At 42.1% G+C, this 21,740-nt stretch overlaps 1 protein-coding gene across 1 annotated transcript in view; it reads right to left on the bottom strand.

Moving 5' to 3' along the window:
• Window positions 1-21,740, bottom strand: part of WDR25 (WD repeat domain 25) — a 144,365-nt gene that overhangs the window by 64,073 nt on the left and 58,552 nt on the right. The gene's annotated exons all lie outside the window — the stretch shown is intronic.

Below are 21,740 nucleotides of genomic sequence, written 5' to 3'. Positions count from 1 at the left end.
TGCCTTATCGCACTGGCTACAATCCCAGTACAATGTTGAACAGACAAGAGCTGAGTGGACACCTTTCCTTGTTCCTTATATTATGGGGGAAGCAGTCATCCTTTATACAGATAAGTACAATGCTAGAACTGTTTTTGTAGATGCCCCTTATCAGTTTAAGAAAGTTCTCTTCTATTTCCAGTTTGCTGAAAACTTTTATCAAGAATGAATGTCGGATACTGTCAAAAGCTTTTTCTGTATCTATTGAAATGATCATACGGTTTTTCTTGTATAGTTAATCATTAATATTACAGTTCAAAATGTTCATGGAAAAATGGAATTAAAAGATAATACAAATCTTTGCATGAATTTTTTGAAGTACCCTCATAGTTCAATCATTAATGCTGAATTATATTGATTTTCAAATGTTAAGTCATGCTTGCATTCCTGAGACAAATCCTACTTGTTCATGGTATTGTGAATATATATAGCTGGACTGATTTATTTAAATGTTATTAAAATTTTTGTATCTACGTTCATGAGATATTGGTTTGTCTCTTTATAAACATATATATATGTTTTTATATATATATATTTTGTGTGTGTGTGTGTGTGTGTGTGTGTGTGTGTGTGTGTGTGTGTGTGGCTGGTCAGTACAGGGATCTGAACTCTTGACCTTGGTGTTACAACATCGTGCTCTAACCAACTGAGCTAACCAAGAAGTCCTGCTTTCTTCTCTTATGTCTTTTTCTTGGTTTGATATCAGGGTAATGATGGCCTCATAGAATGAGTTGGGAAGTGTTCCCTCGTCTTTGATATTCTGGAAGAGTTTGTGTAGAATTATGTATTAGTTTCCTAAGGCTGGTGCAACAAAGTACCACAAACTGGGTGGTTTAAACAACAGAAATTTATTATTTCACAGTTCTGGAAGCTAGAAGTCTGAAATCAAGATGTTGGTAGGGTTGGTTCTTTCTAAGGGCTATCAAAGAAGGATCTGTTCCGGGCCTCCCTCCTTGACTTGCAGAAATTGCCTTTATATTCATATGACATTATCCCTCTATATGTATGTTTCCTTTTCACCCCTTTTTATCAGGACGCCAGTCATACTGAATTAGGAGGGCCTTCCGTCAAGACCTCATTTTGACTTGATTACCTCTTCAGTAATCCCCATCTCCAAATATGTACCTCCAAATTCTGAGGTACTGGGAATTAAGACTTCAAAATATAAATTTGGATGGGGAACACAATTTAAGCCATAACAAATTGGTATTATTTCCTCCTTAAGTGTTTGGTAGAATTCACTAGTGAAACCATTTAGGAGTTTTCTTTGTGAGAAGGTTTTAAACTACAAATTCAATTTCCTTAATAGATATGGGGCATTGGGGGCTATTTCTTCTTGAGTGAACTTTTATTGTTTGGGTCTCCCAAGGGATTTATTTATGTCATCTAAGTTATTGAATTGGCATAAAGTTGATTATAACATTACCTTAGTATCCTTTTAATATCTGTAGGATCTGTAATTAAGTCACTTCTCTCATTCCTAATATTGATTAACTGTATATTTCCTCTTTTATTCCTCATGAGTATAACTAAATGATTATAAATTTCATGGCTCTCAAAAAACATGCTTTTTGTTTCACTCATTTTTCTCTACTGTTTTTGTTTCCCATTTCAATTATTTCTGCTCTTTATTTCCTTTCTTTTGCTTATTTGAGTTGAATTTGCTCTTCTTTTTCTGGTGTCTTAAGGTGGAAGCTGAGATCACTGAGTGGAAAATTTCTTCCTGACTGATATAGGCATTTGGTTCTATAAATTATCATCTGAAAACTGTTCTAGCTAGATCCCACATATTTTTAGATATTGTATTTTCATCTGCATTCAGTTCAAAATATTTTCTAATATCCCTACCAGTTTTTCTTGATTTATATTTAAAAGTATGTTGTTTAGTTTCCACATATTTGGGATTTTCCAGATATCTTTGTTATTGATTTTTCATTTAACCTCATAGTTAGAGAATATATTTTGAAAGATTTCAATCCTTTTAAATTTACTAAGACTTGTTTTATGGCCTAGAATATGGTCTATCTTGGTAGACATTCCATGTGCACTTAAAAAGAATTCTACCACTGTTACACAGAGTGTTCCATAAATGGCAATTAGGCCAAGCTGGGTAATAGCATTGTTAAAGTATTCTATATCTTACCTGGTTTTCTGTCTACTTGATGTATCAATTATTGAGAGAGGGGTGTTGAAATCTCCAACCATAGTTGTGAATTTTAATATTTCTCCACTCAGTTCTGTCAGTTTTGCTTTGTATATTTTAAAGCTCTCATTATTTGTATAAATATTTATGTACCTACTGTTCTGCTAATTTTTTTTTTTTTTTTTAATGAATTGACCCCTTTGTTAAGTAATAAAGATGACTCTATTCCTGGTAATATTCTTTGCTCTAAAATCTGTATTGTCTAGGGCCGGCCCATGGCTCACTCTGGAGAGTGTGGTGCTGATAACACCAAGGCCACAGGTTCGGATCTCTATATAGGGATAGCCAGTTAGCTCACTTGGGAGAGCGTGGTGCTGACAACACCAAGTCAAGGTGTTGTCAAGTTAAGATCCCCTTACCGGTCATCTTTAAAAATAAATAAATAAATAAAATAAAATCTGTTTTGTCTGATATTAACATAGCCACTCCATATTTTTTTAATATTAGTATGGTATATCTTTTTCCATCCTTTTACATTTAACCTTTTTGTGTCTTTATATTTAAAGTGGGCTTCTTGTAAGAATGCATGATTGGGTCTTGTCTTTTTATCCAATGTAAGAATCTTTGTCTTTTAAATGGGATATTTAGACCATATCATCTATTATTGACATGGTTTGGATTTCAGTCTTGCTATTTGTTTTCTATTGTATCCCATCTGTTTTTTGTTCCCTCTTTCCTTTTTTGTTTTCTTTTTTTCTTTTTTTGCCTTCTTTTGGATTGAGTATCTCTTATTTCATTTTACCTTCTAATGTTAAGACTTATAAACATAAATCTGTTTTGTTTTATTAGTAGTTGCTTTAAGGTTTACAGCATACATCTTTAACCTATCAAAGTCTACTTTCAAGTAATATTATCACTTCCCTTATAATGTGAGAACCGTAACAACAACATGCACCATTTCCCGAATCCCAGCCTTTATGGTATTGTTATCATCCATTTTATATCTACACATGTTATAAATTACACAATACACATTGTTATAATTTTTACTTTAAACAGTCAATCATCATTGAAAATGACTTGTTAACAAGAACTGAAAGTGTTTTACATTTACTCACATATTTACCATTTTGGGCACTCATCTTTCCTCTGTGTAGATGTGGATTTCTATCTGGTATCATTTTCCTTCTGCCTCAAAGACTCCCATTATTAACATTTCTTGTAAAGAGTGCAAGTTTGCCGGTGATGAATCACTTCAGTTTTTAAATGTCTGAAAAAGTATTCTGCCTTTCTTTTTTAAAAGATATTTCACTGAGTATTAAATTTTAGGCTGACAGTGGTTTTGGTTTTTGTTCTTATTTTTCCTTTCAGTACTTAAAAATTGTGTTCCACTGTCTTCTTCTGGCATTATTTCCAGACAGAAGTTTGGTGTCATTCTTGTCTTTGTTCCTCTGTGTGTAATGTGTCTTTTTCTCCCTCTGGCTGCTTTAAGATTTTTCCCTTTATCACCAGTTATAAGAAATTTCATTATGATACACTTTGATGAACTTTTTTTTGCCATGTTTCTTGTGCCAGGGGTTTGTTGAGGTTCTTAAATCTGTGGGTTTATGATTTTCATCAAATTTAGAAAACTTTTAGCTATTATTTCTTTGAATATTTCGTCTGCTCTTCCCTTCCTTGAGGACTCTGATTTCATGCACAGTAATCACCCCTTATTTGCAGGGAATATGTTCCAAGACCCCCAATGGATGCCTGAAACTGCAGATAGTACCAAACCTTATAAATACTATATTTTTTCCTATATGTACATACCTATGATAAAGTTTAATTTATAAATTAGGCACAATAAAAGATTAACAATAACTTTAATAATTTAATTAATAAAATAGAACAATTATGACAATACACTGTAGTAAAAGCTACGTGAATGTAGTCTCTCTGTTTCTCAAAATATCTTATTGTATGTAGTATTTTAGACCATGGTTGACTTGGGTAGCTGATACCATGGAGAGCAAAACCACAGATAAGGAGGGACTCCTCTCATATTGGGTCAACCTGAAGTTGTCCTGAAGTTCACTGATGCGCTGTCTGCTTTTCCCCCAAGCCTTTTGCTCTCTGTATTTCATTCTGGAAAGTTTCTATAGCTATGTCTTCAAGTTTGCTAATCTTTTCTTTTACAGTTTCTAATCTGTTAATCCCGTGTAGTGTATTTTTCACTGAAGACTTTTTTTCATCTCTAGAAGTTCAATTTGGATCCTTTTTATATCTTCCATGTCTCTCCTTAACATGCCCATGCTTTTTTCTACCTTTTTGCATATATGGAGTACATTTATAATACAGATAGTCTGTGACTTACTGTAAGGTGGTAAATTGTAAGACGGTTTGACTTAATGATTTTTCAACTTTACAATGGTGTGAAAATGATATGCATTCAATAAAAACCATACTCTGGGTACCCACACAATCATTCTCTTTTTCACTTTCAGTACAATATTCAATAAATCACATGAGATATTCAACACTTTATTATAAAATTGGTTTTGTGTTAGATGATTTTGCCCAACTCTAGGCTAATGATAGTGTTCCGAGCACATTTAAGGTAGGCTCAGCTAAGCTATGAGGTTTGGTAGGTTAGGTGTATTAAATGCATTTTCCACTTACTATATTTTCGATTTACAATGGGTTTAACAGCATATAGCCCTATGATAAGTCAAGAAGCATCCATAGTTGGTTTAATGTTCTTATCTACTAATTGTATCATTTGTGCCATTTCTGAGTCTGTACTGATTGATTTTTCTTCTTCTCATAGTTAATATTTTTCTATTTCTTTGCATGCCCTGTAATCTTTACTTGGATGCCAGACACAATGAATTTTACTTTATTGGATGTTTCATATTTTTGTATTCCTATAAGTACTCTTGAGGTTTGTTCTGGGATATAGATAAATTACTGAGAAACAGTTTGTCTCTTGCCAGGGTGGTTTCTAAGCTTTGTTAGGAGAGGCCAGAGTAGCAGTTAGTTTATGGCTAATTTTACCCCACTACTGAGGCAACATTCTTGTGCATTACAAGGATTTACTACTCTGACCTGTGGAAACATGAATTATTCTTGGCCCTTTGAGCTCTAGGGATTGTTCACCCTGCTCCTGTTGGGTGGTTCTTCCCCCAGTCAAAGAGTTTCTTCACACATATGTGCTGATGTACATGTATTCCACTGAAGACTTGGGGGAACCTCTTACAGCTCTCTACTCTCTAGTTCTCTGTCCTGAGAACTCTAGCTGGCATTCCTGGACTCCCAACTCTTACCTCCTCCACTCAGGGAAATCACTGGGACCCATCTGGATTTCTCTTCCCTGCACTTACAGTATGGAAACTCTCACCAGGCAGTAAGCTGGAACAATTGTAGGGCTCACCTCATTTTGTTTACCCTCTCTTAGGGATAACTGTCTACACTGCCTGGTGTTTGATGTCTGAAAACCACTCTTTTTTAAATGTTTTGTCCACTTTTTTAGTTGTTTAAGATTGGATTATAAATCTGGTCCCTATTGTTCCATCTGACCAAAGGTATAAGTCCCTTTAAGTTATTTAGAACTGTATGGTTAAGTTGCCAAATCTTTAGAGTTTTTCTTATTGTTCAGTATCTTACAATTTATTATTAACTTAATTCCACTGTGATCAGAAACTAGGCTCTGTACTGTTTCAATCCTTTTAAGTATATTGAGATTTGCTTTATGTCCTAGTTATAGCTATCTTAATGAAGTACTATTTGAAGATGAAAAGCATATGTATCTTCCACTTGTTAAGTATAGTGTTCTATAAATGTCAATTTAGTTAAGGTAGTCGGTAGTATCATTCAGATCTTCGATGTTTATTGATTTGTCTAGTTGTTCTATCAACTGCTTAAAGAAGGGTGTTAAAATCTTCAGCCATGATTGTAGATTTGTTTATTCTCCCTTAAATTCTGTGAAAAACCTTTCATGTGTTTTGAAGCTCTGTTATCAGGTGCATACACACATACGATTGTTATGTCTTCCTGATAAATTGACTCTTTTGTCATTATGAAATGTCTTATCTCTGGTAATATTCTTTGTCTTGAAGTCTATTTTCTTCATTAGTATTATAATACTCCCCAATGCTTACTATTTGGATAATATCTGTTTATTCCATCTATTTACTGTTAACCTATTTGTCTCTTCTTTACTTAAAGTGCACCACTTGTCAACAACATATAGTTTAGTCTTGCTTTTGTATCCACACTGACAATCCCTTTTAGTTGTAGTGTTTTAGTGTACCGTCCATTTACATTTAATGTATTTATTGATATGATCAGATATACAGCTATCATTTTGCTATTTATTTTCTGTTTTTACCTCTCTTTTTTATTTCTCTCTACCTTCTTTACTGCCTTCTTTTGTAATAACTGAATACTTTTATAATTCCATTTTATTTTTTCTATTGTTTTTTTAACTATACCTCTTTGGTTGCTCTAGGGATTATAGTATACATCCTTAATATTTTGCAGGCTTCTTACACTTAATATTATACCAGTTCACATAGTATTTGTCCTATTTGAGGTTTTGTCTTTTTTTAATCTGTAAATGTATGTATTTCACCAAATTTGGGGAGTTTTCTGATGTTGTTTTTTCCCCATTCTCTCTCTCTTCTCTTTCTAGAACTCCAGTTACTTATATAATAGACCTTCTCATATTGTCCACAGGTCCCTACCTGTTCTTTTTCTCCCTCATTCTTTTTCTCTGTTTTCAGGTTGAATAATTTCTATTGATCTATCTCCAAGTTTACTGGCTTTTTTTTCTGTCACCTTCATTCTGCTATGGAGTCCAAATGGTGAACTCTTAATTTCAGATGATACTGTATTTTTCAGTTCTAGAATTTCCATTTGTTTTTATTATAGTTTCTACTTCTCTACTGAGGTTCCCTATACTTTTGTTTTTGTGAGTATATTTTACTATGTGTCCCTGAGCATATCTATAATGACTCTTTTAAAATAGTAGTCTGCTACTTTTAACATCTGTATCACCTTGGGGACAAGCTTCATTGATTGCCTTTCTCTTGAATATGGGTCCCCTTTTCCTCTTTCTTGCTTTATTTAGTAATTAGGGGTAGAATACTGAACATTACAAAATGTATGCTGTATTAACTCTGGATACTGTTATGTTTCTCTGAGGAATATTGATTTAGGAAAGAAAAAAAAAACAGGCAGGCATTTGGCTCTACGCAAATTCAAACTGTCTCCCTTGTGTGCAGCAGCAGAAATTTCCATTCAGTTTCTTATTCTGAGTTGAGCTGCTTAGAGTCTGTCCCATGCACGGGTTCAGAAGTCATCTAGAGATTTGAGTAAAGTTTATATACAGAATTGGTGCCTCACTCGCTCACTCTCTGACTCTCTCCTTTCTGAAATTTCCCTCCTCACTTTCCAGCTGCTGTGGTTACCCCAAATCTGTCCTCTGGTTCTTTAAGCCAGTAACACTGCGGGTTTTTTATCCAACTTTTTAGCAGTCTGCTTGGCACAAACTGGAACCTATCCTCAGGCAGAAAAACATAAAAATAGGAACTCACCCCATGCCATTTCCTTCTTCAAGGTTAGACTTCTGTCCAGTTTCTGCCTGCTTTGTGTTGCTCTCCAATACCTTCAGATAATGTTGTTGTACAGAGTTTATAGTTGTTAGCTGTGGGAGAGTGAGTCTGACAGAACTACTGCTTCATTACTGGAAGACAAATCTAATTTCCAATTTTAAGCATCTGTTTTGCAGTAATGGAGAGTAACACTTCACCCCACCTCCTTACCTCACACCTGCCATACACATACCCCATTACCCATTACTTCAGTAAAAATCTTTTCCACACTCGGCCTTCTGGTAGAAACATTTAAGCTAAGAGTGAGGGGATCAGTGTACTTGTTCTTTGGGTAAGCCACTGTGTCACAGGTGAAAAAGGAAGCCAGCAGTGACCTACAAAGTGATCTCATTCACTGCAGGCATGAACTTGGAACTAGAAAGGATGAGGAGATGACCCATCCCACACTACTTTCCTCACCCCACCAGCTTCCCCAAAATCCGTAGACAGCCTGGGAAGATTGCAGGGTTTCTAGTATACACGGTGTAGACGTCTGAACCAATTTCATTTGAATCTCCAAGGGCAGGGTACCTCAGCTGATATCTGGGTTACAAGAGGCTCACATCTGCAGAAATTGCAGGAACAAAAGCAGCATTTTCATTTTACACCATCCTCCTAAGTGCTTCCTAAAATGTTTTCTATACCAAATGATGCAAGATCTCTCAAAGTAAAGGTTGAGGAGAAACTTGATCAGAATTTGTAAGTACATGAACATTCATTATACAGAGAATTCCAAGAAATTATTCTCTCCACTCAATAAGGTCAGAACAAAGAGAAGGAGTTTTAAATGTCAACAGAAGATGTAAAAGGGCAAAGAAGAGTTTTCTCAGAGTAAAAATGATTAAGAGCAAGACATGTCACAGAGGGATCTGAGAAGTGCATGGAGAGCTGGAGGTGGGGGGTTCTTGAGGTCAGCAGGTTCACTCTCCCTGCAGATTCCCCCAGGAGGTGCTGGAGCCTGTCCAACGGTGGGAGTCCAGAAGTCTAGGAGGAGTCAGTGCCCCTTTTGAAAGCATCACAATCCTGGACATTATTCTGAGACAAAATCTACTGCCTTGCTGCCCACCTCCAGGTAATAATAATCATGTACTGAGCAGTTACTATGTACCAGGCATGCTTCTTAAAGTACTTTCAAGAATTAACTCAATCTTTACCACAAACCTGTGAAATGGATATAATTAGCTCCATTTTACGGATGAGGAAACGGAAGCACAGAGAGGTTACCTGTCCCAGGTCACACTGTGAGAGGTGGAGCAGAGAATCAGACTCAGGCAGTCTGGCTTGGGAGCCTGTGGGCTTAACCACTGATGCTCTTCTACCTCCCAACTGCAGTGTTCCGCAAGGTCCAGCCACTGCTCCTAATTCCTACGCTCTGGAGTAATACCACACAAGGCCAGACTGACCCCTCTTCCCACAGTCAGCCCTTTAGCTATGTCATGGTAATCTCTCCCACTAAATCACTGTCTCCCAATTTGGTTGTCCAAAGTACTACAGTCCTCCCTTATGCCCTTTCTCCCTCACCTGTCAGCTCTGTCTTCAAAATAGATCCCCAATCCAACCACTTCTCATCAGCCCTGTTGCTACCCACCTCATCCACAACACTGTCTTCTCTCCCTGCTCCACCGCAGCAGCCTCAGAGCCAGTGTCTCACGCTGTGCATGGGGAAAGAGTAATGGAGCTGGGTGGTGGTGATAGCTGTACATTAGGAATGTATTTGATACTACTTAACTGTATGCTTTAAATTGTTAGGGTAATACATTTTATGTGTATTTTACCACAATAAAATTTTTTTGAAAAAAGACCCTGGTATCTCAGCTTCCACTCTTGCCCCACAATCTCCTGCCACATGGCAACCAGAGTCGTCCTCTGAGTCAGAATCAGGTGAAATCCACCCCTGCTGGAAACCCTCTAGTGGTGTCCTATCATACCTGGAATAAACGCCATGTTATCTGTCCTGGCTCCACTCCAGCTGCACCGGCCTCCTAGCCGCTCCTCACACACATCAAGCACTTTCACCTCAGGCCTGCACACCTGCTGTTCCTCTACGTAGAGTGCTCTTCTCCAGACGGCCACAGGGCTCACTCCAGTCTACTCTGAACCACACCATCTAAACACTGCTCCCATCTTGTGCCTTCATCTTAGCCCACTCTACTTCTCTTCAAAGCATGTGTTACTTCCTAACATCATACTTTTTATTTAATTGTTTGCTGTTGTGTGTTTCTCCCACTAAATGTAAGCATCTTGAGGGTAAGGACTATCTACTCATTGTCTATTCTGTTCGCTTCTCTATCCCCAGTGTCTTGGACAGTGTCTCACACATACTAGAAGCTCAATAAATGTCTGTTGGATGAAGGCACAGATGGAATAAATGGATGATGGGTGGATGGATGGATGGATGGGTCAAAGGATGGCTCTCCTACTTTTGCGTTATCCACAGATTGGACAAGCAGACCTCCCTTCTGTAACACCACACAATTTGTTTCTTATTAAGGTGTAAAAGAGAAGAATGCTAAGTACAGTACTCTTTGGTCATGAGAGACCTCCCCCACTGAGAGGAAATCATTAATTCTTGGGTGCTATTTTTCAACAAGCCACAGGTCATTTCAGTTGGATTATACTACCTGGTAGATACCTCTCTATGTCTCTTATATTCCTAAGAATGGTCTTAGACTCTCTGGTACTACAAGGACCCTGGGCTGGTTCCTGATCTTCTCCAAAATAAGGATATGATGAAATCGCCAAGGTTCTAAAGGACCAAGGTTCTGAGTGTCATGTACCTTTCCAAATCAAGATGCACTCAGTCTCTGGTCTTGATATACACAGATCCTGGATGTCTAATACCTCATAAAAGAATGAATGCTTTTGGTGAATAAATGCTGGCTCTCGGTGAGTATGTCTGTCTTTTAATCCTGCAACGTCATGGGTCCTACCGTCTGCCCAGTGTCCATTTGCCCTTTCCAAGGTATAAGCATCCCTCCCTGCCTTGGGGACCCTTCCCTCCCCTATTCAGTCACATAATACATGAGGCTTCTAATACCACCTCTTTTATCTCTTGGAAAATAGGTTTACTACTTGCCCATCCCTAGTCTCTCTCCCATTCTCTGTAATTTCTAAGAATTCTCATAATCAATCAATGCAGTTAGAATCCTCCAGGTCTAAACACTGGAGCTCATTTAACACTGTTAGATGCTCTTTCAAGCCAGCCTCACTGTGAAGTGCTTTTAGGAACCTTTCCAGGTTGACCGTCACGTCTGTCCTAGAGCCACAGGCCTCTCCGCTCCTTGGTGTGCTCAGTCTGAACACAGATAGTAAAGGGGGCTTTGGACTGCCCTTACTCTTTTATCCTAAGAAGTACTCCGCCCTCAATAATTGGGGGAAAGGAGAGGTTGTGACCTGGTTAGGATGAGCAGTAATGATTTACCTTTATTTCTGTGCATCACTTTCCACTGCACTTTTCCAAACTGCAGACATCATGTGATCTTCACACAGACTCACGAGGCTGCCGGGGATGTTATTATCTCCATTTTACAGACATGGAAATGAAGGCTCAGAAAGATTGGGTGACTCTCGTTTACTCACTGGGTTTACTCAATAGGTATTCACTCAGGGTTCTCTATGTGCCAAAAACTTTGCTCACTGCTAGAATAGCCAGAGAACAAAATAGCTCAGGAGAGTATGGTGGAAGAGAACGATATTAAGAGACACACAAACAGATCCCACAAGTCCAATAAGTGCTATGAAAGCACAGAACTGGGCGCTAGGAGATAAGAATAGAAGGTGAAATGGATTCACCTGGACTTCAACTGGGGAGGTAGGCAGGTGACATGGGGAGGGAGACAATTGGCTGATGTGGCCGGAGCCCTGTGTGAAGAGGAGAGCAACAGGACTGAGCAAAACACAGATCATGCAGGCCTAGCAGACACTTGCAGAAGTTCAGAATGTTTTCCCTCCATGTAAAATGGAAGGGTTTCTAAGTAGCGCAGCAAAGCCGTAATCACATTTTCATTTTTAGAGAGCACTCCAGCTGCTGTAGTAGAGGCCAGAGTAATGCAGGGAGACCAGCAAAGTGGGCAACCAGAGGGGAGAGAGCAGGCTGGGGCCAACATGGCAGCAGGTGGGCCAGAGAACCGTGGACATGCTGGACATCCATTTTGGAGAAGAATCTCTGGGACTTGGGGGTGGATCAGAATGGAGAGTGAGGTGAAGGAGAGCAGCTGAGAAGGTGGGGTGCCACGACATGTGGGGGAATAGCGGGTGAAGAGCACATTTCTGATCACACCATAGCAGAGGCTGGGAGAACCAAAACCTGGGACTTCTCATTCCTATGACCACATTATGGTGTCCCCTCTAAAAGTGATGGCAGATGTCCACCTAAGTCAGGACAAGGAGCTGGTTTAAAATCACTCTGCTTCATCCACATGTGGGGGCTAGGGACCGCTCTTGGCAGTTACTAAGTGGGGACTCCTTGGAGCAGAATCTGATTTAATTCTAATTGCCTCCAACTTAATTCCTTCTGAAGGACCTGTCTGGGTGGGGCTCTGGTGTTCTGGCTGTCAAACACAGCCATGTCCCAGGGGATGGGCCTCCTGACCTCGGCTTTTCCAGAGACCCAGCTGAGACACCCAGCCAGGGCAGGGCCCCAGAACAGAGGTGACCACTCTCAGAAAGTGAGGTCACTCAGGTCCTGCTGCCATGACAACTGCCACAGACCAGCACCAGGCTGTCTCCACTCCCTAAGGAGGCCTTTCAGGTCAACCCTATGGGCAGGCTCCGACAGGCCCATATTGCCAGCTGAAGCCACTGTTCTCACTGGCCCTCCCTGATGGGGTTGGGATGAGAGTGATTTTTTCATCAAGATTTCTCCATATTCATAGAAGTACGAGCCCCTCAGCCCCAAAATTCCATCCAGAAGCCCAGTAAGAAGGTATGCTCTGAGCCTTCTGGCCATAAGGCCTTATCTAGCTGCAGGCTTCTGCTGATCACACCCCTGGGGCTCAGCGGGTGGTTGTAAACAAAACCAATACTGTGGAAAAGTCTTCAGCTGATGTGAGAGACCCCACTCACCCGCCCAGCCTCATCCCTCATCACCATCTTCCCAGCAGGCCACTTTCTAGCCACGTTTCCCAAACTCACCCAATTCTTTGCAACCTCCAGTCTTACATATGCCCTTCTCTCCACTTGATGCACATTCTTCCCTCTCTACCTGATTGGCCCCTACTCTTCCCTCCAGTCTCAGATGAGATGCTCCTTTCTCCAGGAAGTTCTCCTGACTCCCCCAGGTCGGGTTAAGGCCCAGTGTGGACATTCCCATAGCATTCCACGCTTCCTGGCTAGGAGGACTGGGTGTGCCATCTGGTAAGGATCTGGTTGCCATCTGACCTCCCCCTTTGCTGGCAGACTAGTAAAGAGCGGCTGGTGTGGTGGTCAATATGGAGTGATCAGTGGAACCCCGCAGCTGGACAGACTGCTTTGTTTTTCTATCTTCAGCCATTACTCCTTTCCCCAGTTATTTTATCTGTAACGTCTTTCTGCTTGTAAAAGAAATACATGCATTTTTATAATAACCCCCATCATCATTACAAGGGTTATGGTTTATTTAGATTCCCACATTCCCACACTGCCAAAGTTTACAGAGATAATGAAATCCTCACAGCACCCCTCACCCCTCTGAAGTGGGTGTAACTGGGCCATTTTACAGATGAAGAGACTGAGGCTCCAGGGATGAAGGAAGTTATCCAAGGTTACACAACGAACAAGGACTCATGGCTGAAGTCTGTGTGCTTCTCTCTGGGGTGCTTCTTACCTGGGGACCAGGTGTTCCCATCCTGGACAACAGGTAAGGTATTGGAAAAGAACAGAAGTTGACACTAGATCTAACCCTTGCACTCAAACACAGGTAACCACTATGAACCTGCCGGCAGTTTCCACACAGTATTTTTCTAGACATATTTTCTTTTTCCTGAGATCCTACTGAATATGCAATTTGGCATATTGCTTTCTTCACTTAACATTTTCCAATGTTCTTAAAAACTTCATTTTTTAAAAGTGCAGTTACTCGTCAATTCCAGAAGAGAAGAGCACAGATATGACAGAGGCCCTGAACTTGACCATTTTCCCCAGATGCCAATAGCCATATGTACGCAGCAAGAGGATTTAACAGCCTGATTCAGCACCGTGGGAAGGAGTAAATTGCTTGAGTCTGGGAAATACATTACCTCAATCTCGCAAATGGTTTTTGAAAATCATTAGGCCACAGAAATGTCATTCTGCAGGTCCAGCTTTCTCTGCCTCCCCAATCCTGCTCAACACCACCCCATTTCACTGTGTCAGGCACCACCAAACTCGGAGTACTCAAATCTAGGTGGGTAGATTTGATCCCTTCAGCCCAGGTTACCCCCAAATCCCTCTGAAAGACAAGCAGAATGTCCTCTCAGCCTCCCCTGACTTGTTCAACTCAGAGGTTGTAAAAGAGATGCACACACTTGAGAAAGAGCATATCCCTTCTCCACCTAGAGCTAGCAGGCTCACGCCACAGCAAAGTTCCTCCTCTGCTACCCAGCACTGCTGTTATTAACTCACCAGAAATTATCTTTATGGGCCCCAGGTTGGTGTCCAAAAATAAAATGGGAGTAGATTTATGGGTCTCCAGTCCATTACCGAGAAACAATCCTTAAGTCTAATCACTTCTAAAAGGGCCATCTAAGGACTAATTGGACAGTTTCCAGTAGTTTCCAGTTTACTCAACAATCCTCAGAACCCAAGCTCACGTTCAGGCCTGGGGTTCTTTGGAGTTGAATATGCATCATTCCCTAACAAACTGTACTTTGAATGCATTAGGTGGTATTATAAATGGGGCCCAAAAAATTTCTAATAGTGTTGAATTAGTCTGTATAATTACATTACTTCAATAAGCGCAAAATTATTTTACCTATAAAAGTTTAACAAGTGATTCTAAAGGCTTAAGAATTATGTAATAGGATAATAATGATAAATCTACATCACTTAAGTCAATGATTTTTGTGGTCACACAGCCTGTAATTTATAGAAGCTGCTTGGCTGAGAGTGTAATCATCAGGAATCCCTTTATCTGCAACCTGCTGACAGCGATAAGAACTCAGATGTCAGGGTGTAACAGTTCCCATGAAGAGCCAGTTGTGATCAGCAATGCCTGCCTGTACTGATCACAGAAAGGCCATCTGTCCAGTTGATCTGTCCATCTCTCCCACACTCTTGCTCACAAGCTTTAGAATATGGTGCATGACTTCCAAGTTTTTTAAAAGAGGAAAAAGCACAACTGCTGATTAATTTGTAAGCTGTTGTTTTGAGATGAATTATTATTGGTAATATGTTGCTTACCACCAGCTGTAATTTGTACATTTTTACTGACTCTGGTTATTAACATCAATAACGTATTTGCCATGGTTCTGTGTCATCTGTGACCACCACCTCAGGACCCCAGGAGCAGATGCTCACAAAGCCCAGCGGCTCTCCTCTGTGCTCTGACTGGGCCTCATGGCCACCTTGGCTACCCCTCCCCACCCCGCCAAAAGGAAGGTGGAGCACAGGGCTGAAATAGCCAAGGGATCACAACATCTGGGGCAAATACCTAACAATAGTTAATCCAAAGGCTTGGAGTCATCATGGATTGAAACTTCTTTTCACTTAGCTGGTCAGCCTACCTAAAATCCTTTCCCTTAGCAATATCACCGGTCCCAGCCCCATGTTATCTTAGAGGAGCAGCGCTGAGTTGAAAGCACCAGGTTCCAAACCCCAACTGCATTAACCAACTGTAGCAGAAGCCTGCTCCAGCAAGGCAGCCGATGCTCAAGTTAGGATGCAATGAGCATTCTCTCTACCCCGGTCCTTATTCTTCCAGATGCTCCCAACAGGTTTCCTGTGCCCACTTCTTCCAGAGGGAAGTCAGAAGCTCAACGAGGCAACCAAGGGATTTAGAACAAAGGTGCCTGGAAGCTTCCCATTAATCCAAAAATGAGAAACCTATAACCTATCAGGTCCCCCTGGGCTCTGGCAGCTAGGAAACTTTCAGTTTATTTCTCAGACCTTTGGTCAGATGCTACGAGAAGGCTCTCCTTCACACCCACCTCTGTGCCACCTGGCTTCTCAGTTTTCTTTTCATCTTTATAAAAGTAAGCTTTAAAATCCTCTTGCTGTGCATGAGTTTATATGATAAACTAGTTTAAAATCTCTTTTGCAAGTTGCCATGGCATAATAAGACCAACAAAGCTAAGGCTCTGAGGCAAAATTTTATTACCACCTTGAAGGAGTACAGTATCATTTTTCTTCCAGTAAACATGTAAATCTAGTGTCCAAAACAATACAAGCTGCTTTATTTCATGGTTTATCTGCATGATTTTTAATGACGAACGATAATGAAGTGTAACCGAATCCTCTAATCCTAAATTCATCCACTTTGCTGCAGAGAAATGCATTAATAATGAATTCTAAAGTTTCAGATGAGAAATCATACGGTAGAACTCTGAGGCTGCTGGGGGACAGGAACAGTGTAAGAGGAGGCCTGGGGGGTTCACGGGGTGACAGCAAGAACATCGAGAGGCTGGCCAGTTAGTTCAGTTGGGTAGATCGTGATACTGATAACATCACGGTCCAGGGTTCAATCCCTGTAACTGGCCAGCCACAAAAAAAAAAAGACATTGAGGCCTGAATCCCCAGGGTACTTCAAGGTCAGACTCCCCTGAATCCTAACCTTGCTCTGCCTCTTCAATCCATGTGGCCTGGACAAATGACCAAGTCATTGAGCCTCCATTTCCACAGCTAGAAATTGGTGCTAATACTACCACTTCCCAGAATTGTGGGGAAGCTGAAAGGGGATTAAAGTAACAAAGTAGAAGGTACCACAAAAGGCACTACTAAATATTCGCTCTCTTTCCTATCCTTCACTACCTGCTGCCAAAATAGCACAGGGTGGTACACGCAGAAATCAAGACCCTAACACATAAGGGCAAGACGAGCTGTTTTGTTGCCTCCCTCTAGACATGACCCTCCAAATGAGTCACCAGCTCTTGTGAATGTACCAACTGTCCACCATCAGTTTAGTCCATGGGCCCAATACCAAAGCCCCAGCCCAGGGTCAATGCAGACTATGGCAAGGACATCTGAGCTACTTCCTCTGCAAGCAAGGAAGACTCTAGAAGTTATGACTGGCCCTGGGGCCAGTGCAAGAAGGATGACACCCAGGCACAGAGGTGATGTAGAAAGGCAGCTGCCCTGGCATTGGCCTTAGCTCAGGGGGTGAGGGGGAAGCAGGGAGTAGACACCTGGGTCCTACCCTTCACTACATGCTTTACAGACATCCATCCTGCTATTCCCTGCAGCAGTTTTCCTGACCCACAACTAAAAGGAGTGGGACTTGTTCACAGGCATGTCTCTCATCATCTCCATGCCCCCTAGAAGGAAAAACTACCACCTTCAAAACAGCAAAATTACCATCAGCATCAGTGAAGCACCAGCCCCCTCCAACCTCTGCTTTCCTTTAATTTGCATGAGTTCAGATGTTTTGTCTCAGCCTCAAATTCAGCCAGACATGCTACTGCTTCTCAGGCATGCCCCCTGCCCCCCAATGGGGTGTGTCCATCTTCCCATAGACAACTCCTTGAAGAGTTCTGAGGCCCCAGCTGGTGGCCTGAAGACCAAGTGGGGCCAAGGACAGGACGGGCTCTGGAGCTGGACACCAGGTGTCCAGGGCTGACTCTCCCTCTGGCTGGGCTAGGTGGCCTCTGCTCTGCTGGTTCACCTCTCTGAGCCTCAAGGTTGTTGGGAGGATAATCTGAGCATATGCACACACTGTACCTAGCCCAGCCCAGCACTAACAACAGCGATTATTATTACTCATGCTCCAATCATTCAACACATATTCCTCATGCCTTCCAAATGTGTTCATTTCACATCAGCCCGGAGCACTCCCAATTAATGAAAGAACAAATTAAACTGTCATTACTTTGGTTTAATTCTGTAATTAAAGAACTTCAAGAGGCGACAGGCTCTAAATAATGCACGCTTTTGTCAGAGAAATGTTGAGTTCTGGGCAGAGAGAAAAAAAGGAGGGGAAAGCTTTGGGGAAAAGGAGAGAGAAGCAGTATGAGGTAGGAGCAATGATATTTATTCCCAAAGATTGGAGGGAACAATCACGTGACAGATGAAGGACTCAATTTGTTTTTGAGTTAAGGCTTCAGCTATCACCGAAAGCAGGAGAATATATGGCCCCCTGCCTCCCTCTCTGCACCTGCCGTAAACAGAAACGGTGTCGGGAGTAATTCAATCGGTAGCTGTTCCAGTTGATGAGGCAAAGCACGGCAGTCATTTTGACATCTGCTTGTGTGTGACTCTCCTTTTTATGTCAGTTCGGGGAAAGAGAAATAAAGAAAGGAAAAGCATGTGGCACGTAAATTTTTTTAAATGTGTGTCTCTTATCCAGCGGATCATGCAGCTGCCACATGTTGACTAACCAAATGAGGCTGTTACGTGCAGTGCTGGAGAGAGACGGCCTTAGAGTTTGATGCACAGGATTCAAACCCAGCTCCACCGCACCCTGGCCCCAGGTGTGAACACACCCCACCGAGCAGACCCAGGCCCCGCCTCAGGCCAGGTCAGGACTCAGAAGACAGGGAGCGGTGAGCCCCTGATGCATGAGAGCCTGTGGACTGGCAAGCAGAGCAGGAGGTTTGAATTAGGAACCAGGAACCAGGCCTGTGACTTCAAATTAAATAACTTTTGAGATGTTTTCTTCTCATTAGGCATTCATGTTTTCATAAATCCCTTACACAGTGTAATTGCTGTGTCCTGATTCTCTGAGTCACATAAAGAAATGGCTTTCAGACATGGCCTCCACTTACGCTTCTATTAGCTGCAGACCCAAAAGATGAAATGTTATTAAATTTAACTTTTTTTTCCTACGATATCACTAAGTTCCAAGAACAGCTTGGAGGTTTCCCTGAAAAGGCTGGCAAATGTGCTTAGTACACAGAATAGCAGCTGCTTTACAAATTGCATACTTTTATTAAATTACTGTCCCTGTAACATCCTGCCAGCCACAGGATTAAAAGGGAAAAGAAATTAAACTGATGGGAAAAGCTCTCGAGCAACAGGTCTAAGACACAAGTAATAAATCTCCTTTTAAACCTATACTGTTTGTGGGCAACAGAGGTGGTTTTAGTTTTGTTTTGGGGAACGGGGAGTCTAGCATATAAAATTTTGGCTGGTCATTTAGCTTAGTTGGTTAGAGCATGGTGCTGATAACAACATGGTCCAGGGTTCAGAAAAAAAAAAGAAAGAAAAGATAAAATTTTAATAACATAGATCCACTATTTCAAAGCTGAAATGTCACTTATCCACACTGCCAGATGTATGATAATTTTCTTTTCTTTCCTTCTTTCTCTACCAGCTTAGGAGCTCCACTAGGGTGAAGACCCCCTGCCTTGGGTTCATCACCATCTACCTAGGACCTAGTAGATTGCCTGGCTTGCAGTAGGTACTTACTAAATACTGGCTTAGTGACCAAGTGAATGAATGTACCCCGAGCAGAGGGCTGGCCACAGTTTTGTGGTCAGAAAGTGTTCATTAGTCCATTCAGGGACAGTGTGACAAGCCCACTCTCACCGCGATAGGTTGTATCCTAACACTCTCTGCAACCCAAGCCCACTCCTCTTAAAAGAGAGCTCAAGCGTGGCAGTCAGAACTGGCCCTCATCCCCCAGATTCTCCCACCCCCTCCCAGCCCCACACTGTGGAAAGGAACCCTTCAGAGCAACAGCCCTGCATCAGATCCTCTCTCTGCCTCTCTCTAGCTGTGTGTGACCCTGGGCAACTGCTCTACCCTCTTAAGAGGAGGTTTCCCAGCGATATAAATGAGAATAAAAATACCTAACAGAGGGTCAGTGTGAGGACTTCAGCCCAGCACTCAGCACGCAGTAAGCTCTCCATACGTGGCTGCTGCTACTACAACTCTGCATCTACACAGGAACTTCCATCCTCCTCCTCCACCCCATCACCACATACCAAGCACCACTCAGGAGTTTTCCTCCTATTGTCATTTCATCTTACAGCCACCCTATGCAGAGATGAGATTACAACTGCCCCCATTTCACAGATGAGGAAACCAAGACCGAGAGCTTCAGTAACTTAGGTGGCAGGCTGGGAAGCAGCAAAGCCACACCCTTCTCCATGAAGCCTGGCTGCAGGGCCATGCCAAGCTCCACCCTCCCCACCCCACACAGCTCTATGTGCCCTCACTCCAGCACTACAGGCCCCCACTCCCCAGGCACTGCCACTTCCAGCCTCTGCCCAGAAAATTCCAGAAGTGAGATCTGTCCGGTGAAGAGACACCCTCAAGACCCAAAATACCTCCTGTGCTGCCTTCTTCACTCCCCTGGCAGTGAGGGCGGCCCCAGTCCTGTGTCCTACATGCTCAGTTGACACAATCATTCTCGTAGACATCTGTCCATGTCCCACTCTGCAGTGAGTGTTCCCTCGAGCAGCAGCCCCCCATCCCCACACCTGAGGACCTGGCACACAGTAGGAGCTCAGCAATCATTTGACAACTAAATGGGTAAATAAACAGTGCCCCCTATGTGTCCATCATGATGCTGGTACCAGAATCTTCTGGAAACCTAAGCCAGGAAGCAGAATCTTGGCTCCCTGTCCCGGTTTCAAGACCAAACCAGGCAAGGCTCTGTATGCCTCGGTTGATTAAAGTAATGAACAGGAAGTAAACACAAGGCTGCTTATTGGCTCCACATAGAACCCCTCGCTCAAGAAGCCAGGGAGCGGATACTTTGACACAAATTCAGCAGCAGCATCTTTAATCATTTCAGGGTTAATAAAAAATGTCAATTACATTTGTCATCATGGCTATCCTGGGGGAGCAATCCTAGCACAGACAATCTCTGGCCAAATGACAGCCTGGTCTGTTTGTCACACATCCCTCCAGCTGCCTCGCTGACAAACTAATCGAGCTGGTTACCTCCCCCGTGGCCTGTCCCTTCGTAAATAATCAGAAGTCATGTGGATCTCCCAAATAATTCTGACCTGAGAACTGCTGCTCTGACTCTCCCTAAATAAGGAGAGGGAATAAAAACAAGGAACAAGACCCTAAACACACCAGAATGTGGCAAAGCCCAGGGTGGCCCAGGCTTCTTCCACAGGGAAAGAGCGGTGCCTATCTTTTTATTCCAATGTCCGTCAGGGCTCTCAGCACACACCACAGAGCTAACACGCTGCATCGTGCTGGTCAGCCCTTCCCGACTCCCCAGAACCTCATGAGGGCGTCCCATTCTACAAGCGAGCAAACAGTAGCTTAGAACAGACTAAGTGGCACACCTCAATGGAGACTCAAAGCTAGGTGTCTGGCGCCACCCCGCTGCCTGTGGCCGAAGGGCTTCCTAAGCTTGGCTGCCTGTCTGCATTTTGAGAGTAGCTATTTTGCAATCAAGGAATTCCTGCACATTCAAATTGCCAGGTGCAAATGTATCTAAGAGGAAAACACTCCCCTGGCATAACTGACATTTAACATATAAAGAGAAGAATGGAGTCAGGTTGAAATTGAAAAAGGAAAACACTGCTTTCTTCTCCAGGACTACTCCAAATGCTCTGAAATCATTAAATGTGCCTAAATTAAGCATCCTACCTTTACCAGAGAATGACTTAAAAATGACTACGCTGCTTTCAGGGACTCTCAAGTAACATTTTCCCACATTTGCTTTTCAACAATGAATCCTTTCCTTGACACATGCATCTGGAAAGGAACCAAAACTCAGGGTCCCTGCTTTACCCTAACTAGACGTGAGGCTTCAGCAATCTCTTAGCTTCCTCCACAGCGCATGAGAAGGCGGTGTGCTAACTCTGCTCCTCTCCACTGTAATACACTTTACAAATGGGAGGAATTTTTGTTAA

This window comes from Cynocephalus volans, chromosome 3, assembly GCF_027409185.1.
Source record: "Cynocephalus volans isolate mCynVol1 chromosome 3, mCynVol1.pri, whole genome shotgun sequence".
In the NCBI taxonomy this organism is placed as follows: domain Eukaryota; kingdom Metazoa; phylum Chordata; class Mammalia; order Dermoptera; family Cynocephalidae; genus Cynocephalus; species Cynocephalus volans.
The sequence above is the reverse complement of the archived record's forward strand: the minus strand, read 5'-3'. Positions and strand labels throughout refer to the sequence as shown.